The 18433-nt window shown below is 56.6% G+C and overlaps 1 protein-coding gene across 6 annotated transcripts in view; it reads right to left on the bottom strand.

The window, feature by feature from the left end:
- The window catches only part of AMZ1 (archaelysin family metallopeptidase 1), a 38229-nt gene extending 19864 nt beyond the window's left edge, over positions 1-18365 (bottom strand). The window contains exons 1-2 of one of the 6 annotated variants that reach the window (XM_032259580.1): positions 16629-18362; positions 16283-16408 (exon numbers count right to left, since the gene is read on the bottom strand). The gene's annotated coding sequence lies outside the window, so the exon portion shown is untranslated. Of the gene's footprint in view, positions 1-7232; positions 7837-16282 lie in introns of those variants that run through there. The other 5 variants (XM_032259582.1, XM_032259578.1, XM_032259581.1 and 2 more) reach the window with 5 other exon arrangements.
- Between the last annotated feature and the right edge of the window lie 68 nt (positions 18366-18433).

The raw sequence follows: 18433 nt of genomic DNA, 5'->3' as shown, positions 1-18433 counted from the left end.
CCCAGCTATTTGGGAGACTGAGGCAGGAGAATCACTTGAACCCAGGAGGCAAAGGTTGTAGTGAGCTGAGATCACATCACTATACTGTAGCCTGGGCAACAGAGTGAGATTCCACATAAAAAAAATAAGTATTATAAGTTATAAATAATATATATTATATATATATTATATATATATATTTTTTTTTTCACTAAATCTCATATAAAATCTTTTTTTTTTTCTTTTTTGAGACGGAGTTTTGCTCTTGTTGCCCAGGCTGGAGCGCAATGGAGCCATCTCGGTTCACGACAACCTCTGCATCCCAGTATCAAGCAATTCTCCTGCTTCAGCCTCCTGAGTAGCTGCAATTACAGGCACGCACCACCACACCCGGCACCCGGCTAATTTTGTATTTTTAGTAGAGACAGGGTTTCTCCATGCTGGTCAGGCTGGTCTCAAACACCCGACCTCAGGTGATCCACCCACTTCGGCCTCCCAAAGTGCTGGGATTACAGGTGTGAGCCACTGTGCCCGGCCCTATACAATCTTATATTAAGATTATATATGAAATTATGACCAGGTGCAGTGGCTCACGCCTTTAATCCCAGTACTCCAGGAAGCAGATGGATCACCTGAGCCCAGGAGGTCAAGGCCAGCCTGGGCAACACAGAGAGACCCCCATCCCTACTCTATAAAAATAAAATAAGGTCCAGGCACAGTGGCTCACGCATGTAATCCCAACACTTTAGGAGGTGGAGGAGAGCAGATCACTTGAGATCAGAAGATCAAGACCATCCTGGCCAACATGGTGAAACCCCGTTTCTACTAAAAAATATATACAAAAATGAACTGGGCATGGTGGCAGGTGCCTCTAATCCCGGCTACTCAAGAGGCTGAGGCAGGAGAATTGCTTGAACCAGGGTGTCAGAGGTTGCAGTGAGCCGAGATCATGCCACTGCACTGTAGCCTGGGCAACAGAACAAGACTCCATCTCAAAATAAATAAATACATAATAAAATAAGGATTTATTATGAAAATCGGCTCACAGGACCACAGAGACTGCGAAAGCCTGCAGCATGCTGTCTACACACCAGAGACCCAGGGAAGCCCGAGGTGTGACTGAAACTCAGCTCAAGTCTGAAGGCCTGAGAACCAGGGCAGCCGATGGCGGACATCCAGTCCCAAAGCAAGAGAGGATGAGCTGTCCCAGCTCCAGTGGCGAGGCAGGAAATGAGGGGTGAGTCTTCCTCCCTCTGCCATCTGTTCTATTCAACCCCTTGAGGGACTGGAAGATACCCAGCCACATGGTGAGGGCAGGCCACCTTTTGAACCCACAGTCCTAATCCTAACCTCATCATAAGCACCCCGACAGATACGCCCAGAGACAGCGTTGCATCAGGCACGCTGTGGCCCCGTTAGATGGATCTATGACAGTGACATCTGTAGTTGAGGGCTTCCTGGGTGCTGGGCCCCATGCCAGGGCTTCGCCAGCATGAGTAGACAAAACAGAGGTCCCTGGCCCCATGGAGCTTAGATCCAGAGCAGGAAGGCAGATGGCAGAAGTGCTAAGTAAATCGTGTATATGGTAGGTTACAAAGTGACAGTTTCTACTGGAAAAATAAAAGGCTGGCCGGCTGCAGTGGCTCACGCCTACAATCCCGCACTTTTGGGAGCCAAGGTGGGAGGACTGCTTGAGCCCAGGAATTCAAGACCAGCATGGGTGACATAGTGTCTCTACCAAAAAAAAAAAAGTAAACATTAGCCGGGCGTGGTGGTGCACACCTGTAGTCCCAGCTATTCGGGAGGCTGAGGCAAGAGAATCGCTTGAACCCAGGAGGTGGAGGTTGCAGTGAGCCGAAATCGTACCACTGCACTCCAACCTGGGCAACAGAACAAGACTCTGTCTCAAAAAAAAAAAAAAAAAAAAAAAATTAGCTTGGTGTGGCGGCACACACCTGTGGTCCCAGCTACTCAGGTGGCTGAGGTGGGAGGACTCTGCAGCCCAGGAGTCCAAGACTGCAGTGAGCTGTGATCACCCCACTGTACTCCAGCTCAGATGACAGCAAGACGCTGTGTCAAACCACAACAAAAACACCACCTCCCTGAAGAGCCGGGCAGGGGCGGAGGTGTGCCAGGCCTGCACTCCCATTTCTGAGAGGGTGATCAGAGTGGACCCCGCTGAGGTGGGATTTCTGAGCAAGAAGGCAGCAGGGAGGAAGGGCGGACTGTCCCAGACAGAGGGGGCTGTGCACAGGCCCATGGCAGATACGTCTGGGGGCTCCAGGGACAGCCAGAGGAGGCCAGTGTGGCTGGAACGAAGCAGGAGAGAGAACAGGGGACGAGATCGGGGAAGATGGTGCCTTGTCACGCAGGAGCCGGGAGGCTGTTGGAAGAACTTTAACCTTTTCTCTGAGTGAGGTGGGGAACCACGGCTGAGCTTGTGGCAAGGGGTGGGGTGCAGAGCTCCACAAAGCCCATCTCCTGCCCTAGCCGGGCCAGGTGTCAGGGTGCAGACGCAGTGCCTCCAGCAAGATCTCAGAGTTCCCTCAGGGACTCCACGGAAGAGGTGCCCAAGAAACCCTTGAAGCCGGAAAGCCCTCGACAGCCCCGGGGACTCTGGCATGAGCTTGATCCTCTTTTGTTTTTTTAAAGAATTTTTTTTTTTTTTTGAGACAGTCTTTCTCTGTCACCCAGACTGGAGTGCAATGGCTCAGTCTCAGCTCATTGCAACCTCTGCCTCCCAGGTTCAAGCAATTCTCCTGCCTCAGCCTCCCGAGTAATTGGGATTATAGGTACCTGCCACCGTGCCTGGCTAATTTTTGTACTTTTAGTAGAGACAGGGTTTCACCATGTTGGCCAAGCTGGTCTCCAACTCCTAACCTCGTGATCTGCCCGCCTCGGGCTTCCAAAGTGCTGGGACTACAGGCGTGAGCCACCATACCCAGAGCGCTTGGTCCTCTTTTAACCCCACTGTGCCTCAGTTTCCTCCCAGGTGAGATGGGTGTGGTCCCACCTGCCTTCCTCCCAGAGCCCGGCTGTCCCAAGCAGGAGCAGGAGGCGCTCAGCCAGCCCCTGAGCACCTGACACCATACGAGACTCACCGGCCTATTTTTGTCTCTGGGTGCTGGTCACACAACCTGCTTGCCGGCTCCTTGCTCCCAGACCTTCCGCTCACCAGCACTGCCACTGCGCGGAGCAAGCACCATCACCACCCAGTTACCTCCAAATCATTCCCCTGGTGCCGTGGCCAGCGCAGAACGATTTGTTCTGTGGAGAGGGGCCTATACATTATTTCTCTGGAGCAGCCCAGGGCCTTCCAGATGCCCAGGAGGGTCTGTGCCCCAGCTTTCCAGAGGAGGAGATGGTAAAAGATATCAGTACCTGCGGGCAACCTGGACCGGCCCTGGCCAACATCCCTCCTTCTGTGTCTGCCACCTTGCAAAGCCCCAAAATCACTTTCTGATGCAACACCTGTCCAACCTCCATGGCCATCCTGGGATTCACCCGTGTCATAGCTCAGGAGACTGGGGCTCAGAGAGGAAAGCCACTTGCCCAGAGTAACACAACTCACCGGCATCTTGACTTCTAACACAGTGACCCCTCTCAACTCTGGTCCTCACACACAGACTTTCCCCTACTCTCGAGGAGGCTTTCCTGCCAGCACCCACACCCCCATGACCACCTAAAGACCCTGGTCAGGGGCTTCCCTGCCAGCAGACCCTCCCACCCCAGGCAAAGCATCAGGAAATGAGAAATGCCTTTTTTTGCCTGTCACCAGGCTGGAGTGCAGTGGTGCAATCTCAGCTTACTGCAACCTTCTTCTCCCGGGTTCCAGCTATCCTCATGCCTCTGCCTCCTGAGTAGCTGAGACTACAGATACATGCCATCATACCATGCTAATTTTTGTATTTTTAGTAGAGACAGGATTTCAACACGTTGGCCAGGCTGGTGTCGAACTCCTGGCCTCAAGCGATCTGCCTGCCTTGGCCTCCCAAAGCGCTGGGATTACAGGGATGAGCCACCACACACGGCTGAGAAATGCCTTCTTTTTACCAAAAGTTCACAAGCCGTACTACATCGGTCCCAGATGTGACTTGGGCCCAAACTGCAAACCTCAGGCTCATCTAAGTCATTCAGGGAGGACCAAATCCCGTAGAACCAGGAAGAAGCTCAGCAAGTTTTCCAGGGGGCCAGAACACATACGCAGAGAAGCCACGACCATAGAAAGCCATTTGCACACCTGCAAGCAGTGTTGGGCACACAGGCAACTCAGAGCATCTACGCGGGAAACTCAGCCAGAGACACAACACCGAGTCAGCCACCCTGGGCCACCCAGGAACGCGTGGTCAGGCCAGCTCCACACTGGCGCCACTGGAGGAGCAACAGGATGTAAGAGGCAAGGTCTAAAAATAACCACCTCCTGGGACTCCACACTTGAGTCCAGGAGTTTGAGACCAGCCTGGGCAACACAGGGAAACCCCATCTCTACAAAACATTTTAAAAATTAGCTGGGCAAGGTTGGGCACAGTGGCTCACACCTGTAATCCCAGCACTTTGGGAGGCTGAGGTGAGCGGATCACGAGGTCAAGAGTTCGAGACCAGCATGACCAACATGGTGAAACCCCATCTATACTAAGAATACGAAAACATTAGCTGGGCATGGTGGCACGTGCCTGTAATCCCAGCTGCTCAGGAGGCTGAGGCAGGAGAATCACTTGAACCTGGGAGATGGAGGTTGCAGTGAGCCGAGATAGTAACACGGCACTCCAGCCTGGGTGACAGCAAGACTCCATCTCAAAAAAAAAAAAAAAAATTAGCTGGGCATGGTGGTGCCTGCCTGTGTTTCCAGCTACTAGGGAGGCTGAGAGGAGAAGACTGCTTTAGCTCTGGAGGTCGAGGGTGCGGTGAGCTATGACTGCATCACTGCACTCCAGCCTGGAAGACAGAGCAAGGCCTGTCTCTCTCTCACACAGACACACAGACACACAGACACACACCCGAAAACACAGCCTCCTCCCAATGCAGACCAGAGAATGGTGTGACAGGCTCCAAGCTGGGCATGTGAACACATAGGTCCCTGCATCCCTCAGCACAGGTGCAGCTCTCGGGTGTCCAGGGCACAATGTCTGCCCAGACAGCATTTCCTCTCAAGAAGTCTTGTGGCCACAGTCGTCTTTGTGGGTCATTCAGGAAAATCCTGGTCCCCACTGTCAGCCACCACCTGAGTCCTTCCATCCTGCCAGGTCATTTCTGAACGAGAGCACTCCTCACATAGAGCCAGAGCTGCATGTGAGCCCTGGGGGTACCCAGGGGGAGGGAGCTACAGTTAGTGCGGGTCAGCTTCCCGGCACCCTCTGGCGCTCATCAGCCCATCCATGCCCCAAAAAGGAGACCCTCCCAAATTGAGGTTCCTCTCTGTTCTTTGGGCCCTGACACAGTCTGTCCCCTTCTTCTGTTAATTATGGTCACGACAGCAGCCAACAGGTGCCATGTCTGTGTCCTCCAAGCCACACATGGATTGCAGGTGCCACTGCTGTGTTTCAGGTGGGGAAACTGAGGCCTGGGATGTTATGTGACTTGCCCATGGTGACACAGCTGGGGGGCAGTGGGGCCTGGTTTCAAAGCCATGCCTCACATTGGGACCCCAGCTGCTTAGCTCCTGGAGCAGAGGTGTTCCAATGGGGCACAGAGGGTGGGACATCTCCTTTCCCAAAGCACCCATGTTCCTGCCCTGCTATTTTTTTGTTTGTTTGAGACAGAGTTACACTCTTGTTGCTCAGGCTGAAGTGCAATCTCGGCTCACTGCAACCTCCGCCTCCCAGGTTCAAGCAATTCTTCTGCCTCAGCCTCCCAAATAGCTGGGACTACAGGCATGCACCACCACACCCGGCTAATTTTGTATTTTTAGTAGAGACGGGTTTCTCCACGTTTGTCAGGAAAATCGCTTGAACCTGGAAGGCAAGAGGTTGCAGGCTGGTCTCCTACTCCAGACCTCAGGTGATCCGAAAGTGCTGGGATTACAGACATGAGCCACTGCACCTGGCCCCTGCCTGCTCTGAATACCGTGGGGTAGCGGCTTCTCCTCCTCTTGTCTCTCTTTTTGTCCAAAGACTAGAAAAGGCACATCCATGTCCTGCCCCCACCTGCCCCTCTGGGAAGGGTCTACCACTCTAAGCAACAGGGACCACCAGGTTGCCCCAGTAACCAGGTATCCAAGGTCAGGCTGCCCTAAAACGCACAGCTCCGGGCTCTCCTTCTCCCCCATCTGACCACACAGATGCCCAGCCTTCGGGCAAGAAACCGCTCTAATTCTTGCTATTCTGAATGTGCTTTGCAAAAACCTCCCAGCAGCTGCATCGAGCTATTCATTAGCTGACAGCCCAGACCTTCAGGCAGCCCCGCGCAGAACGAGACCAACGGGTTCGGGGTTTTATACCTCTCAGAAGGTTTCCGTTCGCTAGGAGGGGAAATGAGGGCTTAGACCACAGGGGCAGTGGCCTCCGGGCCGAGCGCTTGGCTTCCTGTATCTCCCTTCACCTGCGAACCCGACTGCTCTCCCCAGTGTTTCCCTCCCGTGATGGGGGCAGAAAGGACCCCCTTCACTGCTCTCCCCGGCCCTGGTGGCCTTTGTAAAGTTTGCCGTTTCGACTTCACCCCTCCCTTGCTTTTCTGGTTTTGAGACCTGTCTTACTTTCCCGCAGGGGTAATATCCCACGCCGCCTTTCTCAATCAACTGGGTGAGGGAGCCTTCTCCCTCCGCGGCACATACACAGGCTGCCGGGAGCCCTGGGCGCAATGAGATTTTCTGCGCCCTGGAGGCTCCCCGGGGACGTCCAGCACCCACCTGGCTCCCCCTAGTCCGGAAATGCCTCCTTTCGGGGCGCCTGGCCCCGGATTCCCACCCTGGCCCCAGTTTGATCCCATCGGAAAGCGCGCAGGTCGCCCTGGCCTGGGAGCCGATGGCGGGGAGGGGGCGCGTGCCCCTTCCTTGGCCCCTTCTTCCCTCTGCGGGACCCGCCCCGGGCTGTGCAGACCCCGGCGCGGTGCTGCAGCAAACCATCCCTGGCGCCGGGCTCCCTTGCTCCGGCCAAGTGCGCCCTTCGAGTCTCCGCTGTCCCTGCGCGCTCGTAGCCGCCGCCGCCTGGGCGTCTTCGGGGCTTGCGCGCGGGACCCGGAGTTGCCCCTACCCACCTGCCCCGGCACTGGGGTCCCTCCCGGCCCCGCGCCCCGGAGTCCTCCCAGCGCGCCCCTACCTCGCAGTCCCGCGCCCTCGGGAGCCGGCAAAGGCCTCGTCGGGCACCGCGCCCCGTGCAGCAGCGTGGGCAGCTCGGGCTGGGCCGAAGGATCGGGAGGTCCCAGTGACGTCAGCGCGCGGGGCAGGGACTGGGGCCGGTGTGAGACTGCGGGCGGGACTGGAGGGCCACACCCCTCCCGGGCTCACCGTCCTGCCCCACGCCCTCCAGCTGCCCGCGGTGGAGCTCACGTGGGACACGCCATCCTCCCAGAAACACCCAGGCAGGGGCCTCAGGTGAGGGACGTCAGTCAGCCTGGGTCAGTTAATGACTCCCCAGGTGAGGGGAGTCAACTAGGCTACTACCTAAGGCCCCAGGTGAGAGGGGTGAACCAGGCCACCTGGTAAGGCCCTGACATCAGGGCTACCCCAGCAAGGTGGGGTGTGACCCGGGTGGCCTGTCATCACTCCTCCTGGGCGTCCCCTTCATCTCACACCCCCTACAAGACTGATTCATTTCAGCACTTTTTTTTTTTTTTTAATTTTTTGGTAGTGATGGGGTGCCACTATGTCACCATCTCCTGGGCAGGTCTCCATCTCCTGGACTCAGGCAATCCTCCGGCCTCAGCCTCCCAAAGTGCTGGGATTACAGGCGAGAGCCACCCTGCCCTGGCCTATTAAGAAACACTTGCCAACACCAGCTCTGTGCCAGGACTGGGAGACAGGGCAGGGCTGGGGTCTGGGCTGGGCAGGGGCTGGAGTGGTCGGGGTCTCCTCCTGCCCACACAGCAAACCCACTCCAGATGTGCCGCGAGTTAAGACGCTGGGAGCGGCTTTCCTGACTGGGGCATAGCTCTGCGCTTCGCCTCAGGGCCCCTCCCCTCCTGGACACTGCAGGGACCCCGTTGGAGGTGGCACTGAGGGAGGGACGGTAAGTCCTGGAATGGCCTCTCCCCCACCCCATCACCCATGGGGCCTCAGCACAGCTGGGGAGGGGACCCCGGGGACAGCCCTGGCATGAGTTCCTGCGGGACAATCCCTGAGTGCCAGGAGTGTTCCTTCTGGGGTCAGGGCACCTCCCAGGGTCCTCAGAGCCTCCAGAGGGTCCAGGCCTCCCCCAAGCCCAGGCCACAGCAGGCCTGGTGCCCCTGGTCCCTCCCTTCCTTTGGGGCTGCAAATGCCATAAGCCCAACTCAGTGGAAAGGCTAGGGGCTCCATTCTCCGGCACTCTGCCCTGGGGTCTCTTCCCTGACACTTATGTTAAGATACGCTTGCCGGCACCAGCTCTGTGCCAGGACTGGGAGAGAGGGCAGGGCTGGGATCTTGGCTGAGGCAGGGCCAGGGGTTGTCGGGGTCTTCTCCCACCCACACAGCAAAACCAGATGTGCCCTGAGTTAAGAAACACTTGCTAGCAAGTGTTTCTTAAAAGAATAGATGGGCCAGGGCAGGGTGGCTCGCACCTGTAATCCCAGCACTTCGGGAGGCTGAATCGGGAGGAGTGCATGAGCCTAGGAGATGGAGTGTGAGCTGGCGTATCCACAGCACAGTTGGGTCCTGTGCCCATGTCCACGACATCCCAGCAGGAGGCTGGAATTAGCGGAAGAAGAATCACCACTCCTCCACCGTCATCAGGAGGTGGGCGAGCTGTGCAGTTGCTGAGGGGCCAGCCCGGTGCCTTGGACCCTGGTATCCAAAACAGATGGTCACTAGCTCAGACAGGACTGGTCCCAGGTCCGCACCAGGCCCCGGGTGAGGAACAAGGAGACCAAGTGAGCCCACGAAGGACCCTACGCCATCCCCAAGGCCACCTGGGTGGTCAGGAGGGGCCCAAGGGGGACTGTACCCTCAGCCCCTCTAGCTGAGGTGGGGCTGTCTCCCAGCAGAGCTTCCTTAACCTGCTCCCAGTCTCTGCTAGACGAGTGATTGGGAGGTGGGAGTTTTCCCTGGGGTCCACCCACCTGCTGCTGCCACCTGATAGGAGGTCTCTGCCCAGCCCCACTAGGTAGTCCTGCAAGGGTTGGGCAGGTGGGAGGTGCTGGCCCGAAGGAGGGAGGCTTCCAGCTCCTGCTTCAAGTCACTCATTGTGGCCTCTTGTTACCCAACGGTCAGTGGCCCTGAGGATGGGCGCTCTGCTCTGCCCTGGCCAGCTGCGAGTACAGCCCCAACCCTGTGCCAGCCGCCCCCCAGATGGAAAGTGCGGGAGGATGACCAAGCCCAGCCCTGGCCGTGAAGGCCAGCAGGACAGCTCCAGACGGAACCCAGAGGCCTTTTCCTCAAACTGCCCTTTTACTCTCTGCAAATCCTTCCCTCGGGCCGGCAGGCGGCCGCCCACCAGCTCTGCCTCACCGTACAGAAATGCCCCCACGCCCTCAGCAGCGCCCCGCAGATGGCTGAGGGATTCGTCACCATCGTCCCACACCATTGCAGAGGAATTCTTTTAAGCCTTAAGAAATAACACTAGGTGTCCAGTGTGCAGAATTTCAAAAATTATGAAAAATAAAAGAAGACCCCATGAGCCATTTGTCAAGAGGTAACCTCTCTTACCTTCCTGTCAGACATCCTTCTGATCATCTTTTCCTCCACATTGAAATATGTATTTTTAAAATTTTCTTTTGAGACAGGGTCTTGCTCTGTTGCCCAAGCTGGAACACAGTGGTGCAAACACAACGCACTGCAGCCTTGACTTCCTAGGCTCAAGCAATTCTCCTGCCTCAGCCTCCTGAGTAGCTAAGACTACAGACACATGCCATCATACCTGGCTAATTTTGCAACTTTTATATAGAGATGGGATCTCACTGTGTTGCCCAGCCTATTCTCAAACTCCTGGGCTCAAGCGATCATCCCAGTTCAGCCTCCCAAAATGCTGAGATCAAAGGCATGAGCCACCATGCCCAGCCTAAATATGTATTTTAAGGGATTCACACCACATAATGCATTCTACAGGTGGCCCCAACACTTACACCCATCAGTGGCCAGAAGTCAGCCCCCACCCCGATGGTCTGTGGGTCTGGATTCCGTGTCATGGCTCCGTCACCTGGTTTGGCACATTTTGGTTTCTCGGTGTCTCACTAGCATATATCACTGTGGTAAACAATCTTGTTTCCACAGATCTTTGCACATGTATGTGGATCCCTCCCAGCTCAGGATAAATTCCTACAAACAGATTCTGGCTCACAAAGCTGCACTTTTTGACACATGCTGCCATGGGGATTTTACAGGTTCTTTCTTTTCTTTTTTTTTTTTTTTTCGAGACGAATTCTCACTCTGTCACCCAGGCTGGAGTGCAGTGGCACAATCTTGGCTCACTGCAACCTCCACCTCCCAGGTTCAGGCAATTGTCCTGCCTCAGCCTCCTGAGTAGCTGGGATTACAGGCGTGTGCCACCACGCCCAGCTAATTTTTTTGTATTTTTAGTAGAGACGAGGTTTCACCATGTTGGTCAGGCTGGTCTCAAACTCCTGACCTTGTGATCCACCCACCTTGGCCTCCCAGAGTGCTGGGATTACAGGCATGAGCCACCACACCAGGCCTTTACAGGTTATTTCTGTTGGGGACAGAGAACCCAGAACCTAATAAAAGATTAATGTTCTTTTTTTTTTTTTTTTTTTTGAGATGGAGTCTCGCTCTGTTGCCCAGGCTGGAGTGAGGTGGTATGATCTTGGCTCACTGCAACTTCCGCCTCCCAGACTCAAGCGATTCTCCTGCCTCAGCCTCCCGAGTAGCTGGGATTACAGGTGCCCGCCACCATACCTGGCTAATTTTTGTATTTTTTAGGAAGGACAGGGTTTCACCATGTTGGCTAGGCTGGTCTCAAACTCCTGATCTCAACTGATCCACCCACCTTGGCCTCCCAAATTACTGTGATTACAGGCATGAGCCACGGAGCCTGGACTAAATGTTTTGTCCTAAAACTGCTTATTACAAAGAAGTCGTGGGAGGCCAAGGCAGCTGGATCACCTGAGGTCAGAAGTTCGAGACCAGCCTGCCAACATGGTGAAATCATATCTCTACTAAAAATGCAAAAGTTAGCCAGGTGTGGTGGCACGTGCCTGTAGTCCCAGCTACTGGGGAGGCTGAGGCAGGAGAATCACTTGAACCTGGGAGGTGGAGGTTGTAGTAAGCTGAGATCACACCATTGCACTCCAGCCTGGGTGACAGAGTGAGACTCCATCTCAAAAAACAACAACAACAACAAAGTAGTTGTGGAATATCCTCCTACACCCCTCTGAATAGCTACAGGGGTGGGATCCACTGGAAAAGATATTCTGTGTTGAGCCTGGAGTGACCGCTCCTCCTCTGTGTGTTGGGTCAACCTGGGAGATTGGAAGCCCAAATGAGCAGGGCCCCTCCTAGGTGCCCCAAGATGGGTGGCACTGGGGCCGGTGCCAGGACCCCTGGAACACAGAGGCAGCCTGCTCATGACCTGGCCCCCGCCAGCCAAGGCTTCAGGCAGCCAACACCCTGTCCGCCCAGCCACCCTGTACCCGGGACACATTGGTCTCCACGCCAGCAGACTGATCACCCTTCTCTGGTTGAAGCCACCTCATCAGAGTCTATTCTATAAAGAGGCAGTGATGTGGGACCCCTGTCCTCTCAGTGATGGACAAAGGGGCCCGCTCCCACCTTCATCCTCGTCACCATCCTCTGACCGGGGCCGACCTGGGGTCAAAAGAGAGCTGTGTGGTCTGGGGAAGCAGCGTCCTCCCCTGCCTCAGTTTCCCCAGAGTGGGTTAAATAGTGGCTTCCAAAAGATGTGCCCACTTGCACCCTCAGAATGGAAGCTTATTTGGAAACCGAGTTTTTGCAGATATAGAGGAGATCACCCTGGGTCGGGGGGCCCTAAATCCAATGGCAAGTGACTTTATAAGAGACAGAAGGAGGCTCCCCATTGGAGAAACAAGACAATGTAAAAAATAATAACAATTTGGTTTTTTTTTTGAGACAGAGTCTCACTCTTTCACCCAGGCTGGAATGCAGTCACGTGATCTCGGCTCACTGCAACCTCTGCCTTCCAGTTTCAAGTGATTTTCCTGCCTCAGGCTCCCAAATAGCTGGGATTACAGGCACGTGCCACTACACCCGGCTAATTTTTGTATTTTTAGTAGAAATGGGGTTTCACTGTGTTGGCCAGGCTGGTCTTGAACTCCTGACCTCAAGTTACCCACCCGCCTCAGCCTCCCAAAGTGCTGGGATTACAGGAATGAGCAACTGCACCCAGCCAACAATTTTTTAAAAAGAGAGAAAGAGGCTGGGCGAGGTGGCTCAGGCCTGTCACCTCCAACACTTTGGGAAGCCAAGGTAGGAGGATCACCTGGGCCCAGGAGTTGGCGAACAGCCTGGGCAACATAGTGGGACCCCCATCTCTACAAAAAATTTTAAAAACAGGTAGAAAGTAGAAGACACAGAGACACAGAAGAAGGTGGAGATGAGAGGGCTGCAGCCACAAGCCAGGGACACCTGGAGCCCGCAGAAGCTCCAGGAAGAGGCGGGAAGGACCCTCCCCTGGAGCCCTCAGGGGAGGTTTGGCTCTGCCCCAGCCTCGACTTTGGATCTCTGCCCTCCAGAACTGACAGTAAATGTGTGCCGTTTGAAGGCATGCCATTGTGGTCATTTGTCACAGCAGCCACAGGAAACTCATCCACATTGGAAAAGAGGAAAATGCTTCACACAGGTTTTACAAGGATGAGAAGCACTCTCGCAGGGTGCTTGGCACACAGAGGCCTGAGAAACGGCAGCTGCTCACTCAGCAAACACGAGCCCTTGTGTGTGCCGGGCGCTGGGCCGCAGGACAGGGACTTGGCCTCTCTGCAGCTCGGCCCTGCTCCAAAGCCAGCAGGCAAGGGTGTGGGCAGATACCGCTGTGGGGACAGAGGAGGATGGAGCTGAGGCTGGCTTCACTGCACAGCAAGATGAGCCCGGGTCGAGGGCAGAGATGGGGTGTGCCAGGTGGAAGGAACCGAGTGAGCAGAGGCCTGCCTGTCAGAATTGGTGCAGGGCTCTGGGCAAAGATGGGTGCAGGAAGTGGGGCAGCACCAGAGAAGCTGAAGAAGAGATGAGGCCGCCTCCAGGGACGGGGCTGCTGAGGGCCAGGGGCTTGGGGGTAAAGGGGCTTGGAACACAGCAGGGGAGCCGTACATGGCCCAAGCAGGGGTTTCCTCAGCCTGGCACTGAGGTCTCCTGGGTGCAGCAGGTGATGTCCAGGTGGGAGGCAAAGGGATATGAATTCCAGCACAGGCAGGGCGCACAGGGCCGGACTCCAGCACTGCCTGTGGGACTTGGGGTATCCTAGCACAGAGCACAGTCAAGGCCTCCGCCCTGACATGGGCTCCCTGCCCATGCCTCAGTTTCCCCGGGCTTTCCTGGAGCTGTCATTGCAGCACTGTAGGAACGCAAAGCAAAGCTAAGGACCCTCCCATCGGCCTGACATCTCCCGGGCAGCCACTCTTCAAGGGACTGTGTGCTGGGGGCCCACCCAGTGTCATTGGTGCTGGACACCAAAGCCCCGACCGCCGGAGCTACAGTACCCCCCGCACCCTGTCCTGGGGTAGCTGGGGACCATCTCAGACCTGAGGGGAGAACAGGAGCCCCCCAACACCAGGAGCATCCCACTGCAGGGTGGGGGCCGAGGAGGGCCAGTTCCCAGACAGGCTCAGCTGGTCCTGGCCCCGGCCCAGCCTCCCCGTGCCCAGCCTGTGAGGCCGCCCTTTGAGCTTCTGGATTAGTATTCACGCCGGGTCCCCAGCTCTGAAAGCCCTTGTTCCCTCCAGAGAACAGCCATGGTGGCTGGGGCTGGGGGGCACTCAGTACAAAGTCAGAGCCCCAGTACATACAGTGGGGCCCTTAGCCCGCTCCCCCAAGACCCCTCCCCCACTGTTGGGGCTCCCTGTGGACTCAGCCAAGGCTGAGGGCCGGGGGAGGGGCCGTCTGCCCATCTCTCTCTCTGTCTCTCTGTGTTTGTATCTCTCTCTGTCTGTCTTGGGGCTCTTGTTCTCTCAGCCTCACTCTCTGTCACCATCTCCCTCCTCCCTCCATCCCCATTTCCTACCCTCTTGTGCTGTGTGGTCAGGGGCCCTGGGAGAATCCGGACATGTAGCTTCTCCTACAGGGAAAGACACACACACGGGCCAGGCACATGGGAGTGAATCTCCGATGGCAGCTCCCTGCAACCTCTGTCCCTGTCAGGGTCTGTCTTGACTCTGAGTTGCCTGTAGACCTCCCCACAGCCCTGCAGTGGGACCCTAACAACAAGAATAACAAAGGCTTGGCTGGGTGAGGTGGCTCACGTCTATAATCCCAGCACTTTGGGAGGCCAAGTCAGGTGGATCTCTTGAGCCCAGGAGTTCAAGAGCAGCCTGGGCAAAGCAAGACCCACCCCCCCCATCTCTACAAAAAAATTTAAAAATTATCTGGGCATGGTGGCATGTGCCTGTAGCCCCAGCTGTCTGGGAGGCTGAGGTGGGAGGATCATCTGAGCCTGGGGAGGTCAAGGCTACAGTGAGCCATGATTGTACCTCTGCATTCCAGGTGCCCATGGTCAGGCACGCGCTGGCCAGGCCGACTTGGGGTTTTCAGGCCTGAAGCTCAGCTGTGCCCCCTCCAGCCCTGCATCCTCAGCTCTGAAACTGGGTTCTAAGATGGACGGGATTGGCCATGAGGGGGCATCCGTGGGCAGGGATGCAAACAATCAGCACTCAGGGTCCTCGAAGGTTTCTGATCTGAAGGCTTTGCTGCCTGGTGCCTGTGGGTCAGCACCGTTTTGGTGGATGCAGGGGTCCCAAAGGCCTGGTGTCTGGTGATTTGGCCAGGGTGCTCACCCAAGGCCACACCATGGACCTGGGAAACGCCCTCAGAGTCCTCAGACATGCCTGGTCCCAGGCTTGGCCAGTGGGGTTGCTAGGGAGGCCCAGCAGCATCCATGGGGGGTACGCCCTGGGAAGGAGCCCCCAGTGAGTGCATGGGCCTCCGTCGGGCAGGCCTGCAAGGTGCATGAGAGGCCCCAGCTCTGTGGCCAGCACGAGGTGTCCGAACCCCTGGCCCTGCGGTATAGCCCAAGTAGCCAGAGCCAGCCTGCAGCAGCCAAGACCTTCCTGAGCCATCACCTCTGCCTCCCACACCCCCAGAGCTGGAGTCAGGGTGAAAATGAGCAGGGAGCCCCTACTCCTTGGAGGTCTCCAGCAACCCCAGCCACAGAGGGGAACTTGGGCAGCAAGGAACAGCCAGGGGTGCCAAGGACATGCCTGGCCCCCTCTGGAGGCTTCACAGTTTGAAGCTGCTGGGTGTCTGGGCTCCCAGGGGTGCCCGAAGAAGCCTACAAAAGCCAGGATCTCCAGCGCCTGCTGAGTGCGCTGCACACCTGCCCAGCCTGACAGGGCTCAGGGAGCCTGTGGGGCCGGAGACCCAGGCACGTGCCCAGAGAGCCAAGCGCCTGTTATGGGAGCTCCAGAAGCAGCCCCCTGGTGAGACAACTCTGGGGGTGCCACAAGCACCCAGACCTTCTCCTTCAGCACCTCCCATCCCAGGAATCCTCATCATGCCAGCCCTACCCTCCTCCTCCAAGTGCCACTGTCACCAAGGGGCATCTATCTAATCAACCTCCAAAATAGCTTTCAACTGCCCCCCAAGCCAGGCTGGCTGCAGACTCCTCGGCCTGCACACACCCCTTTCCAAGCTACTTGCCCCGAAGAAGAAGCCTTTCAAAGACCACATCTCACCAGCTCCAGCTGTCAGCTGCGTCCCCCTGGCTCTGTCTGCCCTGGTCTCACATCCCTAGTTCCTACCTCCAGGGTCCCTCTGCCTAGAAGGCACCCTGCTGTCCTGGCACCCTGCACCCTCAGCTGGGCCTCCTCCACTCAGATTAAGCCCTATCCTCCTTCAGGGCCATGGCCCCTCGCTGCTTCTCCTGGGCTCCAGACTCTGTCCTTTCCTCCCTGGCCTCCCAGCCCTTGCCTGGGCCATGCCTTCCACCTGGACCAGCGGCCTGAATGCTTCTCACCCCACATTTAGGCTTTGGGCCCCACAGCCGTCTCTTCCCAGGACCCTCCTGGCACGCACTTTGGCAACTCTTACACGTACCTGTTCAGCGTCGGCCTTCGCCCAGGACTGCAGGCTGGGGACGAGGGCAGCAGCCACCTCTGCCAGTCCTGTCAGCACCTGGTGCAATGTCCAGCCGACAGTGGGTGCTCAATCCAGGCAGCTGTGCTGCTGCAGGTCACGGCGACACTCGGACACCCCCCTGCCTGCAAACCCCCTGCACCGGCCCACGCGGCCATCACACTCAGAGCACACACGCCCTGATGCGGCTGCACCGTTGGTACACGCACAGGCATGCACACACCCACACGCACATGCACACACGCACACACGTGGCAGCACGCACGCCGGAGCGCCCCAACCTCCCCGCACGCCCTCCTGCAGCCACCTGGCTTCTGTCCCCACGCGTGTCACACCCACAGCCAGGTGTGCTTGCTCACACCACTGTCCTGAGCTCCAGCCGGCGCCCGGAGCTCGATTAGGAAAGCTGCTGTTGGCCGCCTCTGCCTGCCAGCGTTTGCCAAGCAGTTTCCATGGCGACACATCTTGGCTCCGACAGGAACCAAGAAGTGTGGGGAAAAGGGTCCCCACGGAGGGGGCGAGGTAGGAGGTCTCTGCCTCTTCAGGCTCCCGGCAGGCATGGGAGGCTCCCACAAGTGCAGACACCCCCAACTCCAAGCCCAGCTGGGCTTGCACCCCAAGAAGGAGGCTCTGGGATGGTCCCTCTGGGCTGCCTGGCACTGGAGCTGACTTAGGTCACTCAGTCATTCAACAAACTTTCTGGAAGAGCCACTCTGTGCAGGCAGCTGGGGATGCGATGTTGCCCAAGACATGGGCTTGCAGGAGGCTGAGTGAGTCCTGAGGCTAAACTGACATCTGGCTGCCCCCCTGAAGGCCCCATCTAGCAGGTTGGTTCGTGGCTCCCTAAGCACCAAGGCCCAACCACTGACCTTCTCAAAGGGGGGCTCCCCTCTGTGGTAGACCAATTACAAAAATGACCCCGATGCCCCATTCCTCCCTGAATCACCATGCCCTTTGCTCTATGACTTTGTCCCAGCTCTTATCTAGAAGTGGAGTCTACTTCCCCATCCTTCAATCTGAGCCTGTCTTATGACTTGCTGTAGCCAATAAAAGGTGACAGCAGTGACATTGCTGGCTCTAAGCTTAGGCCTCCAGGGACATGCGGGCCTCTGCCTGCTTTCTCTGGCTCCTGCTACAGCATGAGAACGACGAGCTGGGCTGCTTTACTGGAAGGCAAGAGGGCGTATGGAGCCTGGGTCACCCGAGCTGAGGCCAACTAGCTTAGCTAGTTCCCAGCCAAGCTCCCAGCTGCCCACAGATGTGTGAGTGAGCCCAGCCAGGACGTGCCAGGCCCAACACTGAGAGCAGTACTGCCTGGCCAGGCCATAGGCCCTTTAATACTAAGGAAATGTGAAGCCATGCATTCGGGGCTGTTACCCAGCACTAACTGATACACTCTCTCTCTAGGGCTCTGGCCAGCAGCTACCCAACCTCAGTTAGCATAAACCAGAGGCTCTAAAAGTTCCCAGGGTTGCTGAGAACCAGGCCAAGAGGAGAGATGGATTCCATAGGCTAACAGTGCCCCAGGACAGCAGGGGCAGAGCTTGTGGGAGGAGTTCCCATGTCAAGCCCACGGCAGGAGCTACTAAAGCAGAAGCATGAGTCTCTACTGCCTTACTTTGCCTCGGTTCTTCCCCCTGTGAAATGGGTCCATCACCCTTTCCTGCCTCCTGAGGCCACCTGGTAAGGTAGTGTGTGTGGCAGCTGGACACAGACCTAATCCTACTACATGCCAGCTTCGGGCTGCAACCTAGGGACAGAAGCCCATCGCTGCCTTCTAGGTCCCCACAACTGAGAAGGCAGCGTAACTATTCCCAGCTTAGACAGGAAATGGGGTGACGATGGGTGACTTGCCTAAGGCCTGGGACACACAGGAGCAGGTAGGCGTGGTCACAAGCCCCAGCTGGGTCTGAGCTGGTCGTTATCTTCATGTTTTTCTCCCCATAGTTGTCTTTTTGGAAATATTGTACTTACTGAGCTAACTGCACTTACAAGGTTATGATTGGTGTGTGTGCAGTCTTTTTTTCTTTTTTCTTTTTTTTTTTTTGGGACGGAGTTTCGCTCTCGTTACCCAGGCTGGAGTGCAATGGCGCGATCTCGGCTCACCGCAAC

The sequence above is a fragment of the Sapajus apella genome, unplaced genomic scaffold, assembly GCF_009761245.1.
Source record: "Sapajus apella isolate SASKATOON/1434 unplaced genomic scaffold, GSC_monkey_1.0 scaffold110, whole genome shotgun sequence".
NCBI lineage: Eukaryota > Metazoa > Chordata > Mammalia > Primates > Cebidae > Sapajus > Sapajus apella.
Note: the sequence above shows the minus strand (reverse complement) of the source record. Positions and strands in the feature narration are given on the sequence as shown.